The sequence below is a fragment of the Triticum urartu genome, chromosome 1 (assembly GCF_003073215.2).
Source record: "Triticum urartu cultivar G1812 chromosome 1, Tu2.1, whole genome shotgun sequence".
NCBI lineage: Eukaryota > Viridiplantae > Streptophyta > Magnoliopsida > Poales > Poaceae > Triticum > Triticum urartu.
Genome location: NC_053022.1, coordinates 474,244,997 through 474,256,978, shown reverse-complemented (window position 1 = coordinate 474,256,978; position 11,982 = coordinate 474,244,997).

Sequence of the window (11,982 nt, the reverse complement as noted above, 5' to 3'; positions counted from 1 at the left end):
CGGAGACGTGGAAGCCATGGTGGTGTGGCGCGAACGCTTCCCGCAGGACAACATCGACGAGCGCCAGTTCTACAAGTAAAGGAAGTTGGAGAGGGACGCGAGGAGGACGGAGCGAGCCGCCTATCGGGAGGACAAGCGTTCGCGGAAGCAGGTCGCTCAATTAAAACTGAAGCTACGAGAAACGTCGGGTTCGGACTTCGAAGACGAGCAGCAAGCTGACGCCTACATTCAGACGTCGAAGGAGGACATTACCGAGTCGGAGTCAGAAAGCGACGAGTAGTTGATCTTTTTTTTATCTGTGTACGCTAGAACTATCTATCTATCCATTTTATCAGAAAAAATGGCCGGCGGTGTCGGCGACGAAACAAGCGGGCGAGGGTGTGCTGTTTGATGTGGATAGGCCAATTCAATGTGCCACCGACCAACGGGCCCGATGAGGAAAGAGGACGAGCGTGCGCGCGTTCGTCTTGTGTCTGCGTCGACGCAAATCCGACTTAAAATGAGCGAGGAATGGATCGGCAGGCGGACAAAAACGGACGCGCGTCCGTTTGGGTTGGGGCGTTGGACCGACTTTTTTATCCATACTAATTCAAACGGACGGATACGGACGAAATGAATCGCCCCATTAAAATTGCTCTAATGTCACGTTGCCGTTGCACGTACGGCACTCAACTGTCACGGGTCGGGTCGCGGTAAATTATCTTCGTAGTACGTACGTCCTTCTACTCCGGCTGCCCATGTCATATCCCACTTCTCTTGTACCAACAACAGTCTCGAGGAGTACGTACTTATCTCAGTGCTGTCCAGAAACTAGTAATTAATTGGGAACTACTCCTACTCACATCGAATCTGTGGATACAACTTGTAGTCGCACGTCTCGTACAAGAGAGTTGGCAAAAGACAGGCCGGAGCTGCAACCAGTAGATAATAAAACCAGACATTCAGACATGTTGTCCAACCCAGTGCATCAAAACCATGGGCTGCTCTGAAAATTACTACGTACAAGCAACGCTTCCCCAAGAACGTAAACACACAGTTCGCACCACGTTCAGGTACGGGCAAGCACTTTCCTTCGGTGCATCTCGCTGTTCTGCTCATGGATCGCGAATCACGCGATATGTTTCCTGAGATCGTCGAAACCGGTAATGCCTCAGCAACTTTGTGCCCTAAACCGTCACTCTGTGCATTTAAAAATCAAACCAAAAAACCATACCAAAAATAAACCGAACCAAACTAATTTTATGGTTTTTATGATATATACCGAAAAACCGAACGGTTAACAGAATAAACCGAAGTAAAAAATAAATTTATATTTCTTGAGATGAACAACCATACAAGTTGTCATTTTTCTTGTACATGAGTCAAATGCACTACTAAGCACGTAATTTTTTCTTGTAACATAGTCATTTTTCTATTTTTAAAATGCTAAGCACGTCCATAACCATCAACAGATGAATCAATGCATGCATATATACTTATATATATAGTCATATACTATTTGTGTAGAATAGTATGTGTTTTTTGAGTCATAAATTTGCTAATTATTATTATGTCATTTCCAAATTCGCGTCAACTTTAGTTTTTATGATATATACCGAAACCATATCGAAATAATTTGGTATATACCGAAACCGAACTGTATTTTAATTTCATACCATATTTACCGAAGTATTAATACCGTACAAATTGAAAAGCCGTATAAATTGAACCATGTAAACCGAATAAACCGAACGCACAGGGTGACTAAACCGACGCTAGACATAACGGGGGTCTGACATGAGCCGCAACGACGACGACGCTGGGTGCTACGTGTGGTGTGGCCCCCGGCCGCGGACATGAACCACTATAGTTTCACAGGGAAAGCATATTTTTCTTGAAACAAGGCAAAAGACTTGCCATATCATTGATTAAGACGAAGGTTTAGACATAAGCCGTAAAACGGCAGGAACAAAGGAGAGACTACTCTCGCGACATAAGCTTACTCAGGTGGCTCGCTCCAGCCAACGACCAAAGGCGGGCCTCCTCTTTGATCTTCGCGACAATGACAATGGTCGGCGTGGCCGTGTTGCGGAAGACTCTCGCATTTCGCTCCTTCCAAATTTCCACGAGACAAGCATCATAATGGAGGCAATGGCTTTCTTGATGTGACCTCCAGAGTTGATCGTCTTGAGCCACCAATCCTGGACAGAGATCTCTTGACGCCAAGCCGTCGTCGATTGGCCATGAATGCCAAGCCAAGCGATGATTTAGTTCCAAACTCGGGCACTATATCTGCACTGGAAGAGGATGTGAGGAGCTGACTCCTGAACCTGCTTGCAAAGGGGGCAGAAGCCGCAATTCGGCCATCCCCGCCGTTGCAACCGATCAGCCGTCCACACACGATTTTGGATGATCAACCAAGAAAAAAATTTGCATTTCGGCGAAGCCCAAGTCTTCCATATCGTGGTAGAGGTCGGGCTGAGAACTTGTCCTGCAAACTGCGCCATGTAAGCAGTGGCCGCCGAATATTCATTGGTGGAGGTGAATTTCCAATGTATGGTGTCCTCTCTATCCAGGTTGAGGGTAACATCCTGACGCATTCCCCAAAGGTTGGCGAACTCCTGGATATGGGCCAAAGAGAGGCCCTGAGAAGCGTCGTTCTGACTGACCCAGAAGTGGTTATCCAGCGCTTTGTTGACCGAACACGCCTTCCTCTTAGATATCTCAAAGATCTTGGGCGTGGCGTCTTTTCGTCTGAGGCCATTAAGCCATGACGATTCCCAGAATTTTGCCTTTTTTACCATCACCAATGGTCACACTCGTGAATGTCGCAAAGAGATCTCTGTCAGCATTGCTACAGGGTGTCTCCATTCCAGCCCAAGTTTTTTTTGGGGGGGGGGGGTCAGTCCACTCGAACCAAAGCCAGCGGAGTCGAAGGGCGGTGGCAAAATTTTGGAGGTTTAGCACACCCAGGCCGCCGAAAATCTTGGGTTTGCAGACAAGGTTCCAGTTAACCTTACATTTGCCTCCAGACACCTTGTCGCAGCCTGCCCAAAGATAGGCACGTCTTAGGCTATCGATTTTCTTCCGCACCTCAACCGGGATATCAAGGGGGGGGGGGGGTTAGATGATAGATTGGTATGGCCGTGAGAACCGCTTTTACCAAAATGATGCATCCAGGGGCCGCCACGTGCATGGCCGACCAAGGTGGGAGCTTGCCCGCAATCTTGTCCTCGAGGTATTGGAAATGGATGTGTTTTAGCCTCGTGACCGACAAAGGAAGACCAAGGTACCGCATAGGAAAAGAGGTCCAGACGGCAGGGAAAGCCTGGAGGATGCCAGCGAGGTCGAGATTGGCACACCGAATGGTGAAAGTGCTAGTGATCGACTAGAGGGGGGGTGAATAGGAGATTTTTATGAAAGTCTTCAAAACATGGAAGTTTCAAAGACAAACGATAGAAATAAACCTATTGCCATGCAGCGGAAGGTAGACTACACTAGGCAAACCATAGTCAAGTATTCAATGAAGTGAAAGCACAATGACTAATAGCAGCTAGGCAGTAAAGATCAGGTAGGAAGATATTGTGAAGCCAATCAGAACAAGCAGTCACTCAATGAAGACAAAAGATAATGCAATCATACAATGACTTCACAAGGACCAACAGTAAGTAAAGGGAAGGGAAGGATGAAACCAGTGACTCGTTGAAGACAATAATTTGTTGGACCAGTTCCAGTTACTGTGACAACTGTACGTCTGGTTAGGGAGGCTGAGATTCAACTCAGAAGACCTCGTCTTCACCTTATTCCCCTTGAGCTAAGGACACCCAGTCCTCGCCCAATCACTCTGGTAAGTCTTCAAGGTATACTTCCAAACCTTCACAGACTTCGTTCACCGGCGATCCACAATGACTCTTGGATGCTCAGGACGCGATGCCTAACCGGCTGGAGGATTCACAGTCCACAAGTGTAATAAGTCTTCAGATCACACAGACAAGAAGACTTAAGTGATGCCTAACACTCTTTGACTCTGAGTGTTTAGGGCTTTATCCTCGCAAGGAATTCTCTCTCAAAGGCTTCGAGGTGGGTTGCTCTCAAACGACAAAAGCCGTACTCTAACTCTGAGCAGCCAACCGTTTATGGTTGTAGGGGGTGGGCTATTTATAGCCCCTTGGCAACCCGACCTGATTTGTCCGAAATGACCCTTGGTCACTAAGGAACTGACACGTGTTCCAATGGTCAGATTTCAAACACACACAACAACTTTACTTGGAATACAAGCAAAGCTGACTTATCCAACTCTGGACAAGATTTTCTCTCATAGTCTTCACTCGAAGACATAGGATTTTGGTTAAGCATCACTTCATGCATTCTGACTGGTTCTCTTGGACCCCACTTAACAGTACGGTGATTCCTATGACTCAACAAAGAAAAACACAGAACGACGAAACTGCTAAGTCTTCGCGCTCCATAGTCTTCACGCCATGTCTTCTCTTATCATAGTCTTCAATGTGAATGTCTTCACATACCACCTCTGACTTCAATGTCTTCATACATTTTTAGGGGTCATCTCTAGTAGGAAAATCGAATCAATGAGGGACTTCTACCTGTGTTATCCTGCAATTCTCACAAACACATTAGTCCCTCAACTAGGTTTGTCGTCAATACTCCAAAACCAACTAGGGGTGGCACTAGATGCACTTACAATCTCCCCCTTTTTGGTGATTGATGACAAACTAGTTGAAGTTTTCAACGGGGAATATAATATGTGAAATTGTAAAGGATAGGGGATTGTCTTCATAAGTTGCAAGGGCTCCCCCTGAAGATGTGCATATAAGTAATTTGCTTTTGAAATGCAAATGCACATGGCAGGTTGTACTTGTGGAGATCCTCTTCAACTTATGATGACAATTCATCATGCATGAAAAGTATGTGAAGATAATGACATGCATAATGAAAAATGGACGTCTGCAAAATGATCTAAGTGTGGAATTTATCGTCGCACATGCGGAATTTATCATCGCATCACAGAATAGCAAATAAGTAGCAGACGACCATCGAGTTTGAGTGTTACAACTCAAAGAACCAAATGTATCAAGACGCGAGAGTTGTAAACACTAGGCAAAATATAAAACTACCGCCCATATGAACCCGCTTGAAGACTATCAAACTCATATGCTTCTCCCCCTTTTGTCAGTAAGGACCAAAAAGGTTTGAAGACATAGAGCACCTGAAGGTGGTGAAGTAGCATCGTCTTCATCATCGATGACACGTGCATTCACTGTTGCAGCAGAGGAGGAGAACTCAGAGTCTTCAAGAGATGGAGTTCGTCGCAGCACAGTGAGTCAAACTTGAAGCGTTCAGAGAAGCCATCCTCTTGAAGATCATCTTCAAAACACATAAGCGTCAGCCCTTTCCATGTAGGCTGATAGGTTTAATGGGCAACAAAGGAATTCTTGGTGGCAAGGTTGCGAATCCTGTTTACGTCCACCAAGAGGCTTTGCATTTGGCGCTTCAGCCAGTCATGATGCTTATCCTGTTTCTGATGAAGGGCAACCAGAAGCTCTCGGTCATTGAGAACACAGGATCGCTTCTTGGGCCGTTATGCAATGGTGCTTTCAGTGGCTTCAGTGAGGGCACGATGAGGTGCACGGGTAGTACCAGCCAGAGGATAAACACGAGTGACTACTGGATCGCCTTCAATGTGTTGAGAGAAACTTTGCTTATCAGCATTCTGAAGACTAAGGGGCTCCTTGGCAGGCTCTGGATAGATGGCTTCATCTGACATATCGACGTCAGGCAGAAAGACCCGATGATTGCGAGCAGAGGGCTGATAGGTGATAGCTGAGTGTAGTTTGATCAGCCGCATAATCCATGGAGCGTAAAACTTCAAGCCAAAGAGATCAGATCCTGATGCAGCAAGTTGGCGGATGAAGAAGTCTTGTGCATTGAAGCATTTGCCGTGAAGAATATGGAAGACCAAAGTCTTCATTGCACCTTCCAGCTTTGCATGTGGAGAATGTCCTTTGATGGGCCAGAGAGTTCGCCTTATAATGTGATAGATAGTGCGTGGCAGATACTCAGGGTCTTCAACAAAGAACTCCTTAGGATATGCAGCATCTGGAGGCAAAGACTTCATCATGCTAAGCATCTGACTCATGTTTGGTTCAGGCTTGTGAAAAATGCTCTCCATAGCTGCACTGTGAAGCTGACAACCAGGTTCATAAAGATCTCCTGGAGTGGGCAGACCAGTAAGCTCAATGATATCAAAGGCTTTGGCTTCGTGATGAACATTGCCTGTCATCCACTCAAGGACCCAAGTCTTCGGATCTCTGTTGTAGACACGAATATGAAGAGTGGCATAGAATTGGAGCAGCAATTCTTTGTTCCAGTGCTCCTTGTCAGTGACGAACGACAACAATCTAGACTCCCTGAAGCAATCCAGAGCTTCTTCCAAACAAGGCAGACCAGTTATGGCTTCAGTGTCAAGACGCATATGTGGGAAAATGCGACCTTGATTGTACAGAATGCATGAATAATAACTGCGCTGGGAACCTGGGCAACCTTGGCATTGGCTTCTGAACCTGAGGCTTATGCTCAACGTGATAGTCAAACTGAGGACCAACAGCAGGCGAAGGAGTCAGAAAAGGCCATTTGACAGTGATAAGTTGGCCATAGTTGAATGCTTGCTCGATAGTTTGTGGCCTTGGTGGCGGAACAGGAGCAGTGGCATCAACAGAGGCGTCAGGCTGCACATCTGTTGTAGGTGCATCATTGGCTTCATTGGCCTCTGGCACAGTGTTAGGTGCAGGCTCCACAGTGTCTTCAGCCATGACCACGTCATTGGCTTCAGTGGTGTTAGTGGTGGCAGCCTCACGATTCTCAACCTCCACTTCAGAAGCTGGAGGGTCGGTCACGTTCTCCTCGAGAACAACATCTTGGTGAGACGAGGGTGTAGCAACTCTTGGGGCTTCTTCTTCTTCATCGGCTGATGCAGCCGGAACATCTTCAGCCATTTTGGCTTCGGATTCAGACACGTGCATTGTGGGAGTGACTTGGGGCCTTGATCCTTTGCGAAGCCTGCGTAATACGGGCGATGCTTGTGGAGATGGAGTGTGCTGGGCCTCATAGTCATCATCATCTTGCACTGTTGGGGCAGCTTGCGGTTGGGGAGAGCTTGGAGTGTCTTGTCTCTGTGGGTGATCAGCCCACGATGCATCTTGAGCAGTTGGCGTCAGAGGATGACCAATGCTGATGAGTTCGCTGTGCGTGAGCACAGGCGATGATACCAGTTGGTGCTCGATCTAAGGAAGGACTTCATCATCTTCAACATTGTCATGGTGACCAATGTCTTCAACAGCGGTGAGGTCAACTGCTGGAATGTCTTCAGCTTCAGGAGCCTCTGTGGAAGCAGGTTCATGAACTACTATCCGTCGTTCTTGATGCGAGGAATCAGGGCGAGCAACAGAGATGGGTTCTACAACAAGGGGCTCTGTGGGAGCAGTCCGATCTTTCTTGGTTTTGCGCTTCTTCTTGGAGGGAGCGACATCAGAAGCGTCAGGATTTTTCCTCTTTCTGGCTTCAGCCTCGGCAGCCCTTGTCTTCTTCAGGTCTGAAGCAGTGGAAGTGACCTTTGGCTTCGAGCCGGACATGCTTCTTGGGAAGACAATGCGGGGTTCTTCCTGCCTTGAAGGTGCAGATTGGTCTGTTGATGGCTTCTTCTTCTTTGCAGCCATTTTTGGGTCGATGCCAGGACGACCAAGAGCCTTGCGCTTCTCAACCTCATTGTAGGCTTGCACACACTTGTCAGCCAGGCTCTTCATGCGCTCACGAGAACCTTTAGCTTCTTCACGCTTCTTGAGAAAGACTTCCTTGAGCTCGTGCAGCATAATCTTGAAGTTTTTCACATCTTGCACGCTGAGCTTGGCCATGTGCTTCTTGAACTGAGCTTTCTCATAGTCGATCTTTTGCTTCAGTTCAACGATGCGTTGAGCTAGAGCTAGCTCAGAAGCAATGGCGCCAGTGAAGGCGACACTGAGGCCAATTGGAAGCTGCAGATCTTCAAAGCTGAGGTTGGGCGTGTCAAACCACTCATCAATAAAGTTGTGGATGATTTTCACGTCAAAGAGAGGCAAATCATTGAAGATTTCTGCTTCTTCCTTGCTCTTAATCAGTTGCTCAAGAGCGTCATCTGCAAGATCTTCATCGCTGGACAGATCAATGGCGTCATTGCGCAGAATAGCAGCAGCAGTCAGTGCCTGATCAGTATTCTTTCTCATCTCAGTCTTCTTGGAGATACGTGATAGATTTTCAGACTGCACACTGTCTTCAGGAGGTGTAGTAGCCAGTGGCTTCGCCCGTAAGATTTTTGGTGCTGAGGCAGACTTTGAAGCTTTAGGCTTCTTTAGCTTCGTTGGCTTCGGTGGTGCAGGTGCTTCGTCAGATTCAGCATCATCTGCAGGTTGATCCACGACTGCCCCTTGAACCATAATATGAGTGATGAGACCTTCTAGGTTGTAGAAGGGCCCAACCAGATTGGGTTCAGCTTCTCGTGTGCCATCAGCACGTGGCGCAGAGGGGCCTGGGTTGAAGTCTAATCCCAATGGCTTCTTGTTTTCCTTGGCAGAGTTCTGTGCAAACTGATAGTTGCGCTTGAAGAGATTGTCTTCGCGACACCATAACAGAGAGGATGGGTCGGCATTAGCAGGCTGAGGTCCACGAAGCATGCAGGGGTAAAAGCCTTGAGCAATAGCTTCGGACTGTGATTTGGGCTGAAGACCTTTGTATATGATATCTCCCCATGGGCCCTTGATGGCACTCTTCTCAGCATATTCGTCGGTGACGAATCTGTACTTGAACCATTTCTCTGCCCAGTGTCTTCGAATCCATTGGATTCGTTTCTTGCGTTCTCCATAGGTTTCTTCTGGATCTGACTTGTATAGCTCATAGAGATCTGGTGGCAGGTCCTTAGCAGTGTTTCCACGGCGCTGTCTGCCTCCCTTCCTTGTAGATTTCTCTGTAGCCATGAACTTCAAACTGAATGGCTTCAACACATTCAAAGGTTTCAAAGGCTTCCGCCTGCGGGTCAAACAGGAATTGGCTTCGGGAGAATTTATATGATGTTGTAAGAATTCTGCAAATGAATGCAGACTATGAGAACCAAGGGATTCTCCCACGGACATGTACCTGTGACAGCATTAAGGTGCGAGGGAAGGGGAAGAGGTCATATGCATTCTCAGAAGATTTTAAAGATAAATCAGTTTAGAAGACATTGACCTCATAGTGCGAAGACATTCACTCATAGATAGAGAGTTGGTTCCAGATTTGTACGAATCCACGGATCAGTACAAGTGAGGAATCTAACTACTTTGTGAAGCATAAGTGAACATACTAGGCATATTATGAGATGCAGTATGAAATAGATCCAACTTGTGTGAATAGAAACTTCTTGTGGTAGAAAGTGATGAATCTATAGGATCAAAGTGGCCATAAAAAAGGAAGTTTCATTTACCACATGAAGAACTGCTAGACGGAGTGGGAGAGGAGGCCGAGTAGTTCGATCGTCCGTGCCCTAACTTGGCGACGGAGGACACCTACGGCGACGGCGGAGAAGACGATGTCCGCGGCCGGCGTGAAGACAGCGTCGGTGAGGTCGCGGCAGCTAAGCGCTTCATTGCCGGTGTCGTCGAGGGCTAGCGGTGGCGCTAGGGTTTGTGCGAGAGTGGAAGAAAGGATAATGACTGTGGTGAGGCGTGTATTTATAGGGACAGAGACGACACAATGTTATTACACAGGTGCCTCTGGCGATTCACATCTAAAGGACACGTGGCCATCATGCAACATATCGGAGGTTGTTCCACGTTCCCACGCACGCCTGGATTGTCGGGTGGTCGTTCCCAGTTCTCCGGGTTTCAGGTGAAAGGATTTAGCATTGAAAACAGACTTAATGTTTGTCTCTGTATCTTCTGTTGACAAGGACGCAGAGAAGATATTCGGCAGTTTCAATAGAATGCATATGATTTGGAGAGATAGAGTTTGAGATAGAAAGCATAGAGAGGTTAGGGTCCGATCACATTCACTTAGTTCAAAAGATTCAACAAGAAGACATAGCTATAAGTGAATACTGTAGAGGACAGAACACTAGTATATATATATATATATATATATGAGAAAGACAATCAAATCAACATAGTGAAGATAATCATGAAGACAAGTTGAGATTGAAGCCAAACCAAATATGAAGACATACCAAACGTAACGCCATGAGTGAAACACTTCAAACAGAAAAATTTGGTGGTGGCGTTACCCACCGTATAGGAAGTATTAGACCCAGACATGGCGCACAATTATCGTGGCGCTTCGAAGTCAAATTCCACATTAATGTATTCACACTTAGAATGTAAGTCTTCATTGATTGAAGATATACTTTACTTCGTGTGTTGCACATCTAAGTCATCAATATGCATAAGTGTTAGGATGTGTGCCTGATCACAGGACATTTGAGGATTCTAAGATATTTAGCTCACACCGTAACTTGCAAAACCTTTTCTCATCCAAGGGCTTGGTGAAGATATCTGCCAATTGCTCTTCAGTGTTGACGTGTATGATATCAATATCTTCCTTCACAACATGATCTCTGAGAAAGTGATGACGAATTTCAATGTGCTTTGTCTTCGAGTGCTGAACTGGGTTGTTGGCAATCTTGATGGCGCTTTTGTTGTCGCAGTAGAGTGGTACTTGCTTCAGGTGAATGCCATAGTCTTTGAGTGTTTGCTTCATCCATAGAAGCTGAGCGCAGCAAGATCCAGCAGCAATGTATTCAGATTCAGCAGTGGAGAGAGATACACAGTTCTGCTTCTTTGAAGACCAACATACAAGTGATCGTCCCAGAAAATGACATGTGCCTGATGTAGACTTGCGATCCACCTTGTCACCAGCATAATAAGCATCCGAGAATCCAATCAGATCAAACTCCGAGCCCTTTCGATACCATAATCCTAATGTTGGGGTGTAAGCCAAATATCGAAGAATTCGCTTCACAGCTAAGTGATGCGATTCCTTTGGTGCCGCTTGGAATCGAGCACACATGCAGACACTAAGCATAATATCTGTCCTAGATGCACATAGATAAAGTAAAGAACCAATCATGGAGTGGTATACCTTTTGATCGAACTCTTTACCATTGTCGTCGGGACCCAGATGATGTTTGGCTGGCATTGGCGTCGTGAAGCCTTTGCAGTCTTGCATCCCAAATTTCTGCAGTCAATCTTTGAGATACTTCTCTTGAGATATAAAGATGCCGTTGCGTTGCTGACGTATTTGAAGACCAAGGAAGAACTTCAGCTCACCCATCATGGACATCTGATATTGCTCTTGCATCATATATCCAAACTCTTCACTGTATTTCTGATTGGTGCAGCCGAAGATAATGTCATCCACATATATTTGGCACACAAACAGTTCACCATCATATGTCTTCGTGAAGAGAGCGGGGTTGAGGGAACCAGATTTGAAGCCTTTACTGTTCAGGAAGTATTTGAGTGTGTCATACCAAGCCCGAGGGGCTTGTTTGAGGCCATACAGTGCCTTGTTGAGCTTGTACACCATGTCAGGATGTTTTGGATCTTCAAAGCCAGGCGGTTGTGCAACATACACTTCTTTTTCAATCTTGCCATTGAGAAAAGCGCTCTTCACATCCATTTGATACAGAAGAATGTTATGATGATTTGCATAGGCCAGCAGTATGCGTATGGCTTCAAGTCTAGCCACAGGAGCAAATGTTTCATCGAAGTCAATCCCTTCAACTTGAGTGTACCCTTGAGCAACGAGACGAGCTTTGTTTCTGAAAACTTGACCATGCTCATCTTGCTTGTTGCGATATATCCATTTGGTGCCTATTATATTGTGCTTGCAAGGATCAGGACGCTTAACCAGTTCCCATACATTATTCAACTCAAACTGTTAAAGCTCTTCTTGCATAGCTTGAATCCATTCAGGTTCCATGAA